A 19505-nucleotide genomic window follows, 5' to 3' on the forward strand; every position below is an offset into this window, starting at 1 on the left:
GCCTTACTCTTAACTATGGCAGTCGATCTCATCTCATTACATTTAACCAAACGTATGCACGCTTCTGTGAACCCGTTTTTCATCGGCAATATATTACTGCTTTTCTGGCAACAGTAGATATTTCACTCTGTACATAAAACTTCATAATTACGCGGCATGTTCTACACATTCGTGCTTGGCCTTACCTTCAGAGACATCGTTCCAGAGTGCTGTAACCTGTGAGGAGTAGACTGTAGCACCAGTCGAGCAGGGCAGTACTCCCGAGGTGGATGGAAAGCTGATGACAGGGAGTGCTGGAGCTCCCGTTTCATCAGCCCTCAGGACTAGTTCATGACCATCCCCCTTTGCTGAACTTTTTCAGTGTCTCAGTTACGCAGACAGTAGGCCAGCATGCTCTCCAACACAAATTTATCTAACTATCTACACCAAACTACATGCACAGTACACACTACACTTCCTTTTCCAAAATTTCAAAAAAGATCATGGCGTCTCATCACCCAGCCTCGGAGTCCCCAGGGGTGGGGGGACCATAAATGCCCCGACCTTCCGCCCCTCTCCCGGTGACGGCTCGAGGTACCTGGAACCACTGTCTGACTCTCTTCTTCTTCATTTCTGCAACATTCGCGGCCTTTCCTCTAACTTTCACTCTGTTGAGCACCACCTCTCCCCCTCTAAACCTCACCTTCTTTTTCTGACTGAGACTCAGCTGTCTGAGGCAACTGACAGCAAACCCTTTTCTGTATCCTCCTACTTTCTCTATACTCATTTCAAAGCCAAAGGTGGCTGTTGTGTATATATACGCAACGACTTATCTTGCTCTCGTGTTCCTGAACTCGATTCTTCTGAATTCTCTACACTCTGGATTCGGATTTCCTGTCATTCTCTGACTAAATATATCTGTGCTGTTTACTTATCTAATTCTACTGACTATCAAAAATTCTTCGACTATCTTACTTCTACGATGGAACACATTCGATCCATTTCTCCTTTCTCTGAAATCTCCATTCTAGATTTCAATGTTCACCACCACCTTTGGCTCTCGTCTCCTTTCACTGATCCACCTGGTGAACAACCCTACATTTTTTCTATCTTTAATGACCTAGAGCAGCTTGTACAGCACCCTACCCGTGTCCCAGACTGCCTTGGAGAGAGCTCCAATATACTTGACCTCTTCCTTACAACTAATCCATCTGCTTACACTGTTAATCTTTTCTCTCCGTTAGGCTCCTCCAATCACAACCTTCTCACCTTAACCTGTCCCATCACTCCGGTACGGCCTCTGGACCCTCCAGGGAAACGTCGTCTGTGGCATTTTGGAGCCACAGATTGGGAGGCCCTCAGGCAGTACTTCTTTTATTTTCCCTGGAATGATTATTGCTTCCATGGCCGGGAGCCATCTGAGTGTACCTTGCGCGTTACGGAGGTTATTCTCTCGGGCATGGAAGCATACATTCCTTTCTCATATCCTTTGACTAACGCAAGAAAGCTTTGGTTTAATCACGCTTGTTCTAATGCTGTCTGCAACAAGGATAGGGCCTACAAAAGGTACTGGAGCCAACCCACCCTTGAATCACATCATCTTTACGTTTCTGCCCGGAATCGTGCTAAGTCTGATCTTCGCTCTGCTAAAAATAATTTCATCTGTACTAAATGCTCTCAACTCTCCAACTCGAATTCTTCCCGCTCCATCTGGCACCTTGCAAAAACCTTTCTAACAACTTTACCTCATCATCCTTCCCTCCTCTTTTCTACTCTGATGGTTCTGTAGCTATTTCTTCTACTGATAAAGCAGATCTCTTTGCACAGATTTTCTCCTCCAATTCCACCTTAGACGATTCCGGTGCTGTTCCTCCATCACTTCCCCCCTCTGACTTCCTCATGGCTGACATTAAAATTTCTTCAGCTGATGTATTTTCTGCCATCACTGGCCTCAATACTAACAAGGCATATGGGCCTGAAGGAGTCCCTCCTGTTGTTCTCAAGAACTGTGCTTCTGTGCTTACACCCTGCCTAGGCAAACTCTTTCGCCTTTGTCTGTCAACTTGCACCTTTCATTCTTGCTGGAAGTTTGCTCTCATTCAGCCAGTCCCAAAGAAGGGTGACCACTCCCAACCCTCCAACTATCGTCCAATTGCTTTAACGTCCTGTATTTCAAAAGTTTTCGAGTCAATTCTCAATAGAAAAATTTTAAGGCATCTTTCCTATCACAACCTTCTTTCTGATCGTCAGTACGGGTTCCGTCAGGGATGCTGCACTGGCGATCTTCTCACCCACCTTTCGGACTCCTGGTTATCCTCCTTTCGGGACTTTGGCGAAAGCTTTGCCATTGCACTTGACATCTCAAAGGCTTTCGATCGAGTCTGGCATATATCTTTAATTTCCAAACTGCCCTCTTACGGTTTCTATCCTTCTCTCTGTGCCTTCATTGCTAGCTTCCTTTCTGGTCGTTCTATAGCCGCTGTTGTACACGGCCATCGTTCTTCTAGATCTATTAACAGTGGTGTTCCTCAGGGCTCTGTCCTATCGCGAACTCTCTTCCTTTTATTCATCAATGACCTTCTAAGCTGTACATTTAACCCTATCCACTCATACGCTGATGACTCCATGTTTCACCTTTCCATTCGGTTCCCGCAACGCCCATTCAGCAGTTACTTCAACAAACAAGGGATGAGGCTTTGGCACACCTAATGTCTGACTTGGCTCTTATCTCTGACTGGGGTATAAATAATCTTGTTGTTTTTAATGCATCTAAGTCTCAGTTCTTTTTTTTTTTTTTTTTTAATGCGAGGAAGAAATAACCAAAGGCCATGAGCCCGCAGTAACAGTTCCCTCCAAGAGAAAAACAAAATACAATTGAGAGCCAAATTCAAGATCCGATCATTTTGAGATGCCTGGACACACTGTGTTTGAAAGACTGGAGATCATAGGCAGCAGGAAATACAGACAGAGGGAGACAGTTCCGGAGCTGACCTGTTGCATAAATGAAAGACTGGGAGTAACGCTTAACTCTTGCATTAGAGAGTTGGACAGAAAAGGGATGAGAGTTTGCTGCCAGACGGGTGCTACGCGCCCATCGTAGAGGTGGAGGAATGCAAGCAGACATTCAGAGGAGCAGTGACCATTAAAGTAGCGATAGAAAAGAGATAAAGATGCAACAGAGCGGCGAAGAGACAGAGATTGAAGGGAGTCAGTAAGAGGAGGAGAGTTAATGAGAAGAAAAGCCTTTGACTCCACCCTATTGAGAAGAGCTGTATGTGGGGAGCCTCCCCACACATGAGAGTTGTACTCCACACAGGGGCGGATAAAACCCCTGTATAGAGTCAACAATTGTGCAGGGGTAAAGAAAGAGCGGAGTCGGCTTAGCACACCCAATCTCTTGGAAGCAGATTTTAAAAGAAATGTAATATGATTTTTCCAAGATAAGTCCCGAGTAAATGAAACCCCAAGCATGTTCAAGGATGATGCAGGATTAAGCTGAATATTATTAAACCTTAGTGGGTATACCTGTGGAAGATTTTGTCGGGTTGATAGGTGTAAGAACTGAGTCTTAGATGCATTAAAGACAACCATATTATTTTTACCCCAGTCAGAGATACGAGCCAAGTCAGACATTAGGTGTGCCATAGCCTCATCCCTTGTTTGTTGAAGTAACTGTTGAGATGGGCGTTGCAGGAACCGAATGGAAAGGTGAAGGGTGGAGTCATCAGCGTATGAGTGGATAGGGTTAGATGTACAGCTTAGAAGATCATTGATGAATAAAAGGAAGAGAGTTGGTGATAGGACAAAGCCCTGAGGAACACCTCTGTTGATAGATCTAGGAGAAGAACGATGGCCGTCTACAACAGCGGCTATAGAACGACCAGAAAGGAAACTAGCGATGAAGGCACAGAAAGAAGGATAGAAACTGAAGGAGGGCAGTTTGGAAATTAAAGATTTATGCCAGACTCGATCGAAAGCCTTTGAGATGTCAAGTGCAATGGCAAAGCTTTCGCCAAAGTCCCGAAAGGAGGATGACCAGGAGTCTGAAAGGTAGGTGAGAAGATCGCCAGTGGAGCGTCCCTGACGGAACCCATACTGACGATCGGAAAGAAGGTTGTGATAGGAAAGATGCCTTAAAATTTTTCTATTAAGAATTGACTCGAAAACTTTTGAAATACAGGACGTTAAAGCAATTGGACGATAGTTGGAGGGTTGAGTGGTCACCCTTCTTTGGAACTGGCTGAATGAGAGCAAACTTTCAGCATGAAGGAAAGGTACAAGTTGACAGACAAAGGCGAAAGAGTTTGCCTAGGCAGGGTGTAAGCACAGAAGCACAGTTCTTGAGAACAACAGGAGGGACCCCATCAGGCCCATATGTCTTGGTTGTACTGAGGCCAGTGATGGCAGAAAATACATCAGCTGAAGAAATTTTAATGTCAGCCATGAGGAAGTCAGAGGGGGGAAGTGATGGAGGAACAGCACCAGAATCGTCTAAGGTGGAATTGGAGGAGAAAGTCTGTGCGAAGAGATCTGCTTTATCAGTAGAAGAAATAGCTACAGAACCATCAGAGTAGAAAAGAGGAGGGAAGGATGATGAGGTAAAGTTGTTAGAAAGATTTTTGGCAAGGTGCCAGAATGAGTGGGAAGAATTCGAGTTGGAGAGTTGAGAGCATTTAGTATGGATGAAATTATTTTTAGTAGAGTGAAGAACAGACTTAGCACGATTCCGGGCAGAAACGTAAAGATGATGTGATTCAGGGGTGGGTTGGCTCTGGTACCTTTTGAAGGCCTTCTCCTTGTTGCGGACAGCATTAGAACAAGCGTGATTAAACCAAGGCTTTCTTGCGTTAGTCAAAGGATATGAGAAAGGAATGTATGCTTCCATGCCCGAGAGAATAACCTCTGTAATGCGCAAGGCACACTCAGATGGCTCCCGGCCATGGAAGCAATAATCATTCCAGGGAAAATCAAAGAAGTACTGCCTGATGGCCTCCCAGTCCGCGGCTCCAAAATGCCACAGACGACGCTTCCCTGGAGGGTCCAGAGGCCGTACCGGAGTGATAGGATAGGTTAAGGTAATAAGGTTGTGATCAGAGGAGCCCAACGGAGAGAAAAGATTAACAGAGTAAGCAGAAGGATTAGTTGTGAGGAAGAGGTCAAGTATGTTGGAGCTCTCTCCAAGGCGGTCAGGGATATGGGTAGGGTGCTGTACAAGCTGCTCTAGGTCATTAAGGATAGAAAAGATGTAGGCTTGTTCACCAGGTGGATCCGTGAAAGGAGAGGAGAGCCAAAGGTGGTGGTGAACATTGAAATCTCCAAGAATGGAGATTTCAGAGAAAGGAGAAATCGACAGAATGTGTTCCATCGTAGAGGTAAGATAGTCGAAGAATTTTTGATAGTCAGTAGAATTAGGGGATAAGTAAACAGCACAGATATATTTAGTCAGAGAATGACAGGAAAGCCGAAGCCAGAGTGTGGAGAATTCAGAAGAATCAAGTTCAGGAACACGAGAGCAAGATAAGTCGTTGCGTATGTATACACAACAGCCACCTTTGGCTTTGAAATGAGTATAGAGAAAGTAGGAGGATACAGAAAAGGGTTTGCTGTCAGTTGCCTCAGACAGCTGAGTCTCCGTTAGAAAAAGAAGGTGAGGTTTAGAGGAGGAGAGGTGGTGTTCAACAGAGCGAAAGTTAGATGAAAGGCCGCGAATGTTGCAGAAATGAAGAAGAGAGTCAGACAGTGGTTCCAGGCACCTTGAGTCGTCACCGGGAGAGGGGCAGATGGCAGGGGCATTTATGGTCCCCCCCCCCTGGGGACTCCGAGGCTTGGTGAATCGACGCCATTATGGTGAATTTTGAATAGGAAGTGTAGTGTGTACTGTGCATGTAGTTTGGTGAAGATAGAGAAATTTGTACTGGAGAGCATGCTGGCCTACTCTCTGTGTAACTGAGACACTGAAAAAGTTCAGCAAAGGGGGATGGCCAGGAACTAGTCCTGAGGGCTGATGAAACGGGAGCTCCAGCACTCCCTGTCATCAGCTTTCCATCCACCTCGGGAGTACTGCCCTGCTCGACTGGTGCTACAGTCTACTCCACATCTGTCAACCTGTCAAAATCTTCCACAGGTATACCCACTAAGGTTTAATAATATTCAGCTTAATCCTGCATCATCCTTGAACATGCTTGGGGTTTCATTTACTCGTGAATTATCTTGTAAAGATCATATTACATCTCTGGTACAATCTGCTTCCAAGAGATTGGGTGTGCTAAGCCGACTTCGTTCCTTCTTTACCCCTGCACAATTGTTGACTCTGTACAGGGGTTTTATTCGCCCCTGTGTGGAGTACAACTCTCATGTGTAGTGAGGTTCCCCACATACAGTTCTTCTCAATAGGGTGGAATCAAAGGCTTTTCGTCTCATTAACTCTCCTCCACTTACTGAATCCCTTCAACCTGTCTCATCACCGCACTGCTGCATCTTTATCTCTTTTGTATTGCTACTTTAATGGTCACTGCTCCTCTGAACTGTCCGCATGCATTCCTCCACCTGTACGACGGGCGCGTAGCACCCGTCTAGCAGCAAACTCTCATCCCTTTTCTGTTCAGCTCTCTAATGCAAGAGTTAACCGTTACTCTCAGTCCTTCATTTATGCAACAGGTCAACTCTGTAACTGTCTCCCTCTGTCTGTATTTCCTGCTGCCTATGATCTCCAGTCTTTCAAACGCAGTGTGTCCAGGGATCTCGAAATGAATGGATCTTGAATTTGGCACTCTCTTGTATTTTGTTTTTCTCTTGGAGGGAACTGTTATTGCGGGCTCATGGCCTTCGGTTCCTTCTTCTTCGCATAAAAAAAAAAAAAAAAAACTTGATTGATAATTCCACCGGTCAACAGCCAAAATGGTTCTGACTTATTCTCAACTGTTTCTAACTACTCTGATGCCCCCGATTTCTAATCCGACCCTAACATTTGGCTATCACGCGACCTTGATGTGGTACATCACAAATGTGGAAAAATTCCTTGAAGCATGCAAATTAGTTAAATAAATGTCAATAAATCTATACATTGTCACAAAAAATAATATTAAACTTAAGTTTTAATTTATATCACATACTAAGCACAAACTGATATATGCAAGACATCCTTACAAGATCTTTGCACATTAGAAGAGCTTCTGAAATTTGCTTTTGCGTTTGTAGGAGCATTAACTTTCACGCAGTAAAGTCCAACAATAGTCGCCCATCATGTCTGCATTGAATCTGCTTTGATATCGGCTCTCCTTTATGGCGATTTCCTAGTGAAAGCTTTAGCCGTGTTCATCACTGACATCGCCAAGATTAAATGGAAAGAAGACGAAGTGAGTATGGAAGAAATATATCTTGAGTGATATTCGAGCACCGAGTGCATGGCAGCTCTTGAACATCTTGTCCACAAGCTCCTCATTATTCGGTGCTCGAAAATTTACTTGGCAATTCTTGTTAAGAACCACAAACCTCCTCCAAGCAGCTCTCTCCACCTGAGATATGCTCTTTACAAAATCCTGGTCATTGAGTATAAGTCGAATTTGAGGACCATTGAAAACACCTCCTAATTTCTCCATACCCATTTCAAAGCCAAAGTTTGCAGTTGTGCATATGTAAGCAACAACTTATATTGCTCTCGTGTTCCTGAACTTGATTCTTCTGAGTTCTCTACTCTCTGGCTTCGGTTCTCCTGTCATTCTCTGGCTAAATATATCTGTGCTGTTTATTATCCCCTAATTCTAGCCTATTATGAATTTTTTTTTTACTATCTTATTTCTACGATGAAACACATACTATCCATTTCTCTTTTGTCTGAAATCTCCGTTCTAGGAGCTTTCAGTGTTCACCATCACCTTTAGCTCTCCTCTCCCTTCACTGATCCACCAGGTGAACAAGCCTACATCTTTCCTATCCTTAATGACCTAAAGCAGCTTGTACAGCACCCTACCCATATCCCTGACCGCCTTGGAGAGAGCTCCAACATACTTGACCTCTTCCTTACAACTAATCCTTCCGCTTACACTATTAATCTTTCCTCTCCGTTGGGCTGCTCCGACCACAACTTTATTATCTTACCCGGTCCTATCGCTCTACTACGACCTGTGGACCATCCAAAGAAACGACGATTGTGGCACTTTGCAGCTGGATTGGGAGGCCCTCGGACAGTTCTTCTTTGATTTTCCTTATTGCTTCCATCGCCAGGAGCCATCTGAGTGTGGCCTGCGCATTATGGAGGTTATTCTCTCGGGCGTGGAAGCATACATTCCTTCTCATATCCTTTGCCTAATACAAGAAAGCCTTGGTTTAATCACGCTTGTTCTAATGCTGTCCACAACAAGGAGAGGGCCTATGAAAGGTACCAGAGCAACCCACCCCTGAATCACCTTTTTTTATGTTTCTGCCGGAATCATGTAAAGACTTTTCTTCGTTCTGCTAAAAATAATTTCATCCGTGCTAAATGCTCTCAACTCTCCATCTTGAATTCTTCCCGCTCCTTCTGGCACCTTGCCAAAAACCTTTCTAACAACTGCACCTCATCATCCTTCCCTCCTCTTTTCTACTCTGATGGCTCTGTAGCTAATTCTTCTACTGATAAAGCAGATCTCTTCACTCAGACTTTCTTCTCCAATTCCACCTTAGATGATTCCGGTGCGGTTCCTCCATCATTTCCCCCCTCTGACTTCCTCATGGCTGACATTTATATTTCTTCAGCTGATGTATTTTCTGTCATCACTGGCCTCAATACTAATAAGGCATAAGGACCTCATGGAGTCCCTCCTGTTGTCCTCAAAAACTGTGCACCTGTGCTTACACCCTGCCTAAGTAAACTCTTTTGCCTTTGTCTTTCAACTTGTATCTTTCCTTCTTGCTAGAAGTTTGCTCTCATTCACCCAGTCCCAAAGAAGGGTGACCATTCCCAACCCTCTAACTATCGTCCAATTGCTTTAACATCCTGTGTTTCAGAAGTTTTCTAGTCAATTCTTAACAAAAAATATTTAAAGCATCTTTCCTATCACAACCTTCTTTCTGATCGTCAATATGGGTTCCATCAGGGACGCTCCACTGGCGATCTTCTCACCTACCTTTCAGACTCCTGGTCATCCTCCTTTTGGGGCTTTGGCGAAAGCTTTGCCATTGAACTTGACGTCTCAAGGGCTTTCGATCAAGTCTGGCATAAATCTTTAATTTCCAAACTGCCTTCTTACTGTTTCATCTCTAGCTTCCTTTCTGGTCGTTCTACTGTATACCTGTTGTTGTAGACGGCCATCGTTCTTCTAAATCTATCAACAGTGCTGTTCCGCAGGGTTCCGTCCTATCACCAACTCTCTTCCTTTTATTCATCAATGACCTTCTAAGCTGTGCATCTAACCCTATCCACTCATACGCTGATGACTCCACGCTTCACCTTTCTATTCGGTTCCTGCAACGTCCATCTCAGCAGTTACTTCGACAAACAAGGGATGAGGCTATGGCACACATAGTGTCTGACTTGGCTTGTATCTCTGACTGGGGCAAAAATAATCTTGTTGTTTTTAATGCATCAAAGACTCAGTTCTTATACCCATCAACTCAACAAAATCTTCCACAGGAGTACCCACTAATGTTTAATAATATCCAGCTCAATCCTGCATCATCCTTGAACATGCTTGGGGTTTCATTCACTCGGGACTTATCTTGGAAAGATCATATTACATTTCTTGTAAAATCTGCTTCCAAGAGATTAAGTGTGCTAAGCCGACTCCGTACCTTTTCTACCCCTGCACAGTTGATGACTTTATACACGGGTTTTATTCGCCCCTGTTTAGAGTACAACTCTCATGTGTGAGGAGGCTCCACACATACAGCTCTTCTTAATAGCGTGGAGTCAAAGGCTTTTTGTCCCATTAATTCTCCTCCTCTTAGTGGCTCCCTTCAACCTCTGTCTGTTCGCCACAATGTTGCAACTTTATCTCTTTTCTGTCGCTACTTCAGTGGTTACTGCTCCTCTGAACTGTCTGCTTGCATCCCTCCATCTCTACGACGGGCACGTAGCACCCATCTAACAATAAACTCTCATCCCTTTTCTGTCCAACTCTCTAATGCAAGATTTAACTGTTACTCCCAGTCTTTCATTTATGCAACAGGTCAACTCTGGAACTGTCTCCCTCTATCTGTATTTCCTACTTCCTATGATCTCCAGTCTTTGAAACGCAGTGTGTCCAGGCATCTCGAAATGAACGGATCTTGAATTTGGCTCTCTTTTGTATTTTTTTTTTTCTCTCTCTCTCTTAGAAGAAACGGTTTGCGGGCTCTTGGCCTTTGGTTCCTTCAAACGCAGTGTGTCCAGGCATCTCAAAATGAACGGATCTTGAATTTGGCTCTCTTTTTTTTTTTTTTTTTTTTCTTAGAAGGAATGGTTTACGGGGTCTTGGTCTTTGGATCCTTCTTCCTTGCATAAAAAAAAAAAATGCCTTTACTTTTGCCTCAGATACAATGCCTTGGAACTTCCTTAGCAAGTATGGAAGTCAGCACCATCTTGATCTATGGCCCACAAAAAGTTTTTCATTAAACCAAGTTTCAAATGAAGTGGAAGCACGAATACCTTCTCATGGTCAACAAGAGGTTGTGAAGACAGTTGACTGTCCATTCATATCTTTCGATCGCCCTGGCCCTTTCTTTTTTGTGTAATGTTTGCATCTGCTCTGCTTTCCCAGAACAAAGAAAACACGTGTGCTTTGTGTGATCTTGCTGAAATCCTAGAGCAAGCAGATCATCTTCAGGTCCCCACAGATGTTCCATTTAAGTGTTTTGTTTTCTATAGCAGTCAGCAAAATTTTTATAGTTTCATAACTTTCATTCAATCCATCCGATTGCGCAAGTAGAACAGAAGGAAGCTTATTTCCATTATGCAGAAGGACTGCCTTCAGTGTATTCTTCCTAGAATCTATGAACAACTGCCATTCTCCAGTTTGATAAGGAGGAGACTTAGAAAAGTGTTGCATTAACAATACAACATCATAACACTAACAAACATGTAGCCGATCTTGTACGTTGTGTGCTCTTGATGTCAATGATGGAAGGTGGTGGTTGCAGGCTTCATTGCTTTTTTTTTTCTTATGTGATCGAGTCTGGGCATAGGCTTCACAGCCCATTCCCAAGGCCCAGTAGTCCCTCTGCATTCCATACATCTCCACATATCACCACTTCGGCGCTAACACCCACCGTCCACACTGAATACATGCTAGGGTTGTCTCATACAGGACTGGTGTATTGGTATTAGCGGTGGTATTTTTACGACATGTCGGCGGGTGTTATGGTAGATCAGTAAAGTTTGCTTTAATGAAATTCAAATCCTTAAACTGTTCCTTGCGTCAGCCAGGATTCGAACCTTGGTCCATTAGGACCGCAGGCCACCTCTCTACCGGTTCGGCCACCGCCTCCCCTAAGTCAAGATCCAAGTTCACTTTTCTCTTTGGGCAGGTAAAGGCCTCTTGTAGGGTCACGCAGCTCTACCTGAGCGATGAGGTGCAGCTCCTTGCTCTCTAAATCTTCTTGACAGTCGGCATCCATGCAACTATCCTCCTCATTGGATTCTGATTCAATTGTGGTACTTAATGGAGAATTCGGAACTGGAAGATCAGGGCCATGAGGTACTGAACTAAGAGCAGAAGGTACGTTAGGACACCTGACCTTAGACAAAGTTTTCACTGAATACTCTTTGTTGTTAGTGAGGTAAAAGTAGCAGTCAGTACAGTGATCCTTTGGTTCGTGCCAAACTACTGGTATGGTGAAAGGCATACCTAAGTCGTTTACCACACATCCATTCATTCATGTGGTTGGGCTTGCATGCTTTAAGGGCTGCCCCTTTCTTGTCTTGATCACCAACAGGATAGTTGAGTAATGTTTGTAAGCTGCTTTAACATTCCTTGTAACTGGTTTCTTCAGGCTTTCAGGTGTAAAGTGTCCGCATATGTAGCAGAAAGTGTCTGATGCACTCACAGAGTTATGGCGCTCTATTGCATGCCAACAGAGATCAAGGTACTTTGTAGCAGTCGAGAAAATCTGAAACAGAATAATGGCAAATATAGGGTTGCTGATGCATGCATTGGTTTAAAAAAAAAAAATGATCTGCTTCATCATGGGAAAATCTTATACAACTTTTGGCTGTGGCTGACTCACTTTGAGTCGCTAAATATTTTGTGATTCAGGCACTTAGCTGAAACTGCTACAACCGCCACAAGAACTGGCTGATGTGTGCCGTTATAAGGTAAATCTATTTCTATGACAGGAGTCGGCTCGGGTTTTCCCACGCATAAGCAGATTTTCCTGTGGTACACTGGTTCTTGAAAACTGGACCTGCTAGCGAAAATCGAATATCATTTTCGGAATGTACAGGTTCATGTTGCTTAGAATCACCTCAAAATATACTAGAACTATAAAACGTTTTAAATTTTGTTGACCAGTGAATTTGAAAATTGACTTCAATTTACCTGACTCGATCTAATGAGCCTAAAGTTACCTGAATGGACCTAAAATAGCCCATTGATCTGCTTCAAACTTTACATGGCTGAATTACGCTACAGTGACTAGAAGGATCTAATCTGCCCTGTGTGAATGGACCTTATTGTAATCTAGACGGACCTGAAGTGATCCAACTGGGCCAATGGGAAAGGTCTACAATCTTAGAGGACCTTAAGTGGCTTGAATGGTTCTAAACTGAAGGTTATAGGTCAGAATTAACCTAAATTGTCCTAATCTGGCTGGTATGGTCATGAATTAACCAGTATATGGCTGAACTGGTTGCTGTGGGTCTGAAGTGATTGCTATGGGTCTGAACCGATCGGTATGGGCCTGAACTGACAGATACGAACCTGAATTACTCTGATGGGGTCGGACTGGGCATGAAGGACCTGCGTGGACAGCAATGTCCTAATGTGACATGAATTTTCCTGAAACTGACTGTACCTGAATTATCAGAATTTTGCTGGAATTGGATGCAAACGTGGCTAAAATGACCTTACAGTGGATCTATAGTGGTTTGAATTATTCCTAATTACTTTATGCTAGTAAATGGCTTTTCGACTGTCGTTGTGACGGTCATACCAGCTGATAGTTATGCCAGCTGAACGCTGTGCCAGTCAATGGTTGTACAGCCACAATGCAGGCAAGCGATCGACGAATCCCATATTAATGTAACTATGTTGGTTGCAGTCATCTTTACTTTCAGTGACATTTGTATGTAGATTATATTATAAGTTCCACCCGTCTGAAACAAGTGCATCTGCTATCAGTTCGTATGAAAACCACTGCAGGACTGTGTCACATGCACCAAATTCCTGCATGTAGACGATACGTGCGTACTCTTTGCATATGAATACCACAAGCAGAACGTGCGGCAGACGGGAAGTACCCATTAAGCTTAAAATGTCACAGTGTAATAATATCAGGACAAATGTGACCTATATAAAATAACAGAATTCTGAGTATTACAACCAGAGGTTTTCAAAGTGTGAGCCACTTGCTTGCCATTTTCGTGCCACTGATGCGCGAGTCCTGTGTGGAAACGCGAACCGCAGGTATGAATATGACAATTCTGAATGAAAATATGGTCAGTATAATCAGCTGGATTTACACATTTTCACCTATCTGCATCAACTTTGTAGTTTCCGAATGGAGGATAAGACATTCTCCCATTTCACGAAAGCAATTTAGGTATATTGTTTCTGAAATTGCAGTATTGATTATCACAGTCAAAAGTAATTTTATGGTACAGTATTGATAATGTGTGTTTACTAGCTGTCTTCCATAAAAGGTCATAAGCTAGAAAAAAAATATCCTAATATTAATGTTAAGTTGTAGGGATGAGAAAGGTGTAGAAATGAGATGAAAAGAACATAAAAACAATATAGCATTTGTGATGGGAGGAAATTCAAAGTTCTATGCCCATTAGTCTACTACATTCTATCAGCTACAAACGTTTTGTGAGTGCAGTGTGGAATGTAGTAATGTACTGTAGAACTCTGAATCTCTTCCCGCCACAAATGTTTTTTCATCACCTGTTTCTGTACTTTTTCCATACCTACACCTTACAAGTAATTTTCATTGATTTTTTTTTTCTAGTTTTATTAGGATGCGACTAAACGTAAACGCATTGCACAAAACTCACAGCTTTCCAAAACTGTGAATTACTGTTTCATAATCATTATCATAACCCTATTTTACACCTGAAGCTTGAGTGTAGTAGTATCCAGAAACAAGAAGAACTTCGAAAGAGAAGGGACGACGTGGGAGCACTACCAACTCCGTGGCTTGTGAAATGAGTTAAACAATCGTCCTCACCTTATTCAAGATCCCGGAAACATGACTCCATCTAACAAGCTTGAACATCTGCCCTTTTTTATATAGTTATATTTCACATACAGCCTATCAATACCTCTCTTTCTCACACGTTCACTTACCATAACCATCCACCTTCTTCTAAGCCTACCACTCCTCCTTCCGTATTCAAACTCCATCACATATACCCGTTTCACTACTCTTTATTCATCCATTCAGTTCATATAACCATACCAGCCAAGCACACTCTCTTCTTCCCTGTTATCAATAGACTTCCATGCTCCTCGCCTTTTGCGAATCATATTGTTTCTCATCCAGTCCACTCTTCACACTTCACACATGTTGCACAGAAACTTCATTTCCACTGCTAATACTTCTGAATTTTCACACTTACTTCACACCAAAATCTCACACCCATATGCTCTCACATTCCCCTTTCTTCACTGATATATACTATGCTCCACGTCCTCTGTAAATTTGCCTCCCTCTTCTGTGATTGGTGAAAAATGTGGAGTAAAGAAGTTCGCGGATAAGAGTTGAAGAGGGTGTGTTTAAATGGAATGGTCGCGTGGAGAGAATGGATATAAATAATATAATGATAAAGTATACGGTATGTGTGTGATTTTGAAGGTGGACGGAAGCAAGGTAGGACCAAGAAGAGACTGGATAGATATAGTAAATGAATGTGTGACAAGGAATAGTATGGAGGGCTGACAAGGCCAAAGAAATTATAAGGGATAGAGGTGCCTGGATGAATTTTGTATGACAAGGGTACTTTTGTTTTTAACTAAATTCGTCGGATTGGCTCTATCTAACAGATAATAATGAAGTTACCTGTGAAAAGTTGCACCTATCAGGTGGCGTCAAGATACAGAGTAGTGAACGGTGCATGAATGGGTGTGTGGCCCATTTCCTTGGGCATGCTTTTACTATAATATTCTTTGCTTTGCATGGCTTTCTGTTCCTTATGGCCCACCTTCAGGTGAAAAGAAGAGGCAGGATGGTAACGACGATAATGATAATGACTAAGGTGCTGGAGAGGGACGTTTCTCGTGGTGTCAAAAAAATAATCAAGCAACGGAGCTGTCTGGCTATCCAATGTTCCTTATTTCTCTCCTTGTCGCCTGACAGAGGGGTGGTGGACTGTTAAAGGACATCAGCTTGCAGTCCACTAGGTTCATGTTACATGAGCTTGGGGCAGCAACAACAAGAACAACAACAGCAACAACAACAACCACTTGTTTCTGTTACTGCATCACGGTAGTTGAACTCATTTACTAACTGAGCTTCCTCTCCATTAACCTGCATGTAATAGTCACCTTCTTGCTCAGCAACCATCACCTTACTGTTATCTACATTAGCCTACCTATCAAGTCATGCCGTTTACAAGCTTTTTCCAAAACACTGGACCTTTCTTCAAAGATCCTGTTCACTGTTAACCCATTGGGGCCCGGTGTCCGGAATATTGGACAGAGCTGGGATTTTTCAAGTCTTTATAAAGCAGGGAACCCCCGGGTAAGGACCTATGAGCTTCGCGACTATGAGCCGATAGGCGGAGGGCGGTACGCTTAGTACCCACCCAGCACCATGCCTCGCCGAACACCCCTGGGATCCAGCGGGTTAAGAAACTAAGCAGCAGCATCTGATTCGAGATATTCCACTCTTCACCATTAAGTATATATATATACTTAATGGTGAAGATATATATATATATATATATATATATATATATATATATATATATATATATATATATATATATATATATATATATTTATGTGTGTGTGTGTGTGTGTGTGTGTGTGTGTATGTATGTGTGTGTGTGTGTGTGTGTGTGTCCGATTCTGGGCATAGGCTTCACAGCCTGCTCCCAAGGCCCAGCAGTCCTCCTACATGCCGTACATCTCCACATGTCACCACTTCGGCGCAAACACCCACCGTCCATATTGAATACATGCTAGGGCTGTCTCATAAAGGACTGGTGTATTGGTATTAGCGGGGGTACTTTTACGACATGTCGGCGGGTCTTCTGGTAGATCGGTAAATTCTGCTGTTATGAAATTCAAATCCATAAAATGTTCCCTGCCCCAGCGGGGTTTTGAACCTGGGTCCGTTAGGACTGCAGGCCACCTCTCTACCGACTGAGCCACCGCCTCAGAATATATATAAATATATATATATATATATATATATATATATATATATATATATATATATATATACAGTATATATATATATATATATATATATATATATATATATATATATACAGTATATATATATATATATATATATATATATATATATATATATATATATACATATATATATATATATATATATATATATGTATATATATATATATATATATATATATATATATTGACAGACGCCTCAATCCCGTTTGGGGTGGCCACAAACAAATCGACTCCAAGTCGCCCTGTCCCTCGCCATTTCACTGCCCTGCTCCCAACTCACATCCCCCTCTCTCATATACCTCTCCACCCCATCCCGCCATCTCAGCCGCGGCCTCCCCCGCCCTCGGCCCCCCACCACCTCACTCACATACACTCTCTTCGTCAGTCTTTCACCCTCCATCCTCTCTACATGGCCAAACCACCTCAGTGTGTTCCTCATAACGCTTCCTATCACATCCACATCCACACCACAACGCTCCTTTATATCCTCATTCGTCAGCCTGTCTCTCCACGTGACTCCACAGGCTCCTCTTAAATAACTCATTTCCACTGCTCTCACTCTTGACTTGTGTCCTTCCAACAATGTCCAAGCTTCACTTCCGTACGTTAGAGTTGGTATCACAATACTGTCATGTAGTAACTTTTTCACCTCCATGCTCACTTCCCTGTTTCTTATCACTGCTTTCAAAGAACCAGCAACCTTTCTTCCCTGCTGTACCCTTTCACGCACTTCACTCTCCAAACCTCCATCCTTACTCATCACACTACCCAAGTACTTAAACGTACTCACATTTTCCAATTCCTCACCATCCAACCTCGCTGTACATTCACTAACTTCACCTCTCTCAAAGACCATCACTTTACTCTTCCCTACATTCACCTTTAGATTCCGTTTCTTACACACTCTCTCAAACTCATCCACCAAGCCTTGCAGCTCCCCTTCGTCTTCACTCAACAACACAGTATCATCTGCAAACAACAGTACAGGAGTTTCCAAACACTATCCTCTCTCACCAGGGCCACTCCAACATCCACTACCCTACCTTGTACCTCTTTTATTACCCCATCCATGTACAGATTGAACAACCATGGAGACATGACACATCCCTGTTTCAAACCAACTTTCAAAGAGAAAAATTCACTGAGTTCACCATCCACACGCACTGCAGCCTTCGCACCATCGTACATACTCTTCACAGCATTCAACAACTTCCCATCTACTCCATATATTCTTAACACTTTCCACAATCCTTGTCTATCCACCCTGTCATATGCTTTCTCCAAATCCATGAAAGCCGCATACAACTTCTTTCCCTTCTCTAGAAACTTTTCCACTAAAGATCTAAGAATGAATATCTGATCTACACAACCTCTTCCCTTCCTAAAGCCTCCCTGTTCTTCTCCAACTAATTTCTCTGTTCTTTCTCTAACTCTGTCTATAAGTATCCTACCATACACTTTTCCTATTATTTACAGCATGCCTGTATATATATATATCTATCTATCTATATACCTAGGCTGCTTCCCCCAAGGAAAGGGAGGTAGCCGAGACAGGACGACTCACTCTCCATTTACTCATCCATTCTAACACATTCATTCGCATCTTAGCTCCAAAGGGGAGAACGGACAGATCCTCACCTCATCACACCGCACAAGGGTCAACTGCGCAATGCAATCAGTGACATCCGCAGCAGGGCCCGACAGCAGAACTGGTTTACCCCTGCCACATCATAACAGACCCATCCCCTTACCCGCACGTGACCTGACTAGCTGATCAGACCAAATGCGGGAGAATATCCCCTCAGGGCTGTGTCATCACTTATTCATTCACAATTTCTCTCCATTTATTTCTGTGACGCACAGCCACTCTTCCTTGCTCAACAGACATCCCTCTCGCATCCAGCGCTCTCTTCACACTGTCCATCCATCCTATTCGTGGTCTTCCTCTCAGCCTTACACCTCTCACATCAGATCTAGTTATCTTTTTCACCAATCGCTCATTATCCATTCTCTCCATATGCCCAAACCATTGCAACACCCTCTGCTCAACTCTACCAGCCATCTCCCGAACAACTCCAGTTCTCCTTCGCACTTCATCATTTCGCACTTGATCCATACGCGTCACTCCACACATACTCCTCAGACATCTCATCTCCATTACATTCAAACTTTTCCTCTCTGCTACACCTATATTCCATGTTTCAGCCCCATATAATGCAGTCGGTACCACAACACCCTCATACAGCCTTCTCTTTACATCCATTCTAAGCGAACGACATTTAAACACTTTTTTCATTCCTCCCAGCACCTTTCCTACTTCATTTATTCTAAACTTCACTTCTGCATCTATTCTTCCATCCACAGCAACATGTGACCCTAAATATTTAAAACAATCTACCTCCTCAAGCAACTCACCATTCAAAACTATATTCATCCCCCTACCATCTATCAACCTCGTACACTTCATCACCTTACTCTTATTCTCATTTACTTTCAATTTCCTCCTTTCACACACCCTTCCAAACTTCTCTACCAACTGTATCAATCTCTCCTCTGAATCAGTCACCAGTGCAGTATCATCTGCAAACAGCAGCTGCTTCAGATTCCACTCTCCTCCATCAACATTTACCAGACTCAGACCACCTAAAACTCTTGCATTCACCTCCCTTACAACACCATCCATGTAAATATTAAACAACCAAGGCGACATCACACATCCCTGTCGCAGCCCCACTCTCACGGGAAACCAATCACTCACACCATTTCCCACTCTTACACACGCTCTACTATTTACATAAAAACTTTTCACCCCTTTTAGTAACCTACCATCAAGTCCATACAATCTTAAAACAGTCCACAAAGCCTCCCTATCAATTCTAACATACGCTTTCTCTAAATCCGTAAATGCCCAAAACACATCCTTGCCTTTCGCTAAATACTTTTCACACACTTGTCTCACAGCAAACACCTGATCAATGCATCCCCTCCCTC

The 19505-nt window shown here is 43.1% G+C and overlaps 1 protein-coding gene across 1 annotated transcript in view; it reads left to right on the plus strand.

Annotated features, from left to right (window-relative positions):
- The window catches only part of LOC145415034 (carbohydrate sulfotransferase 10-like), a 68887-nt gene that overhangs the window by 4405 nt on the left and 44977 nt on the right, over positions 1-19505 (plus strand). The window lies entirely within an intron of this gene.

Source organism: Coenobita brevimanus, chromosome 101, assembly GCF_032717465.1.
Source record: "Coenobita brevimanus isolate Jiangsu-jjx chromosome 101, ASM3271746v2, whole genome shotgun sequence".
NCBI lineage: Eukaryota > Metazoa > Arthropoda > Malacostraca > Decapoda > Coenobitidae > Coenobita > Coenobita brevimanus.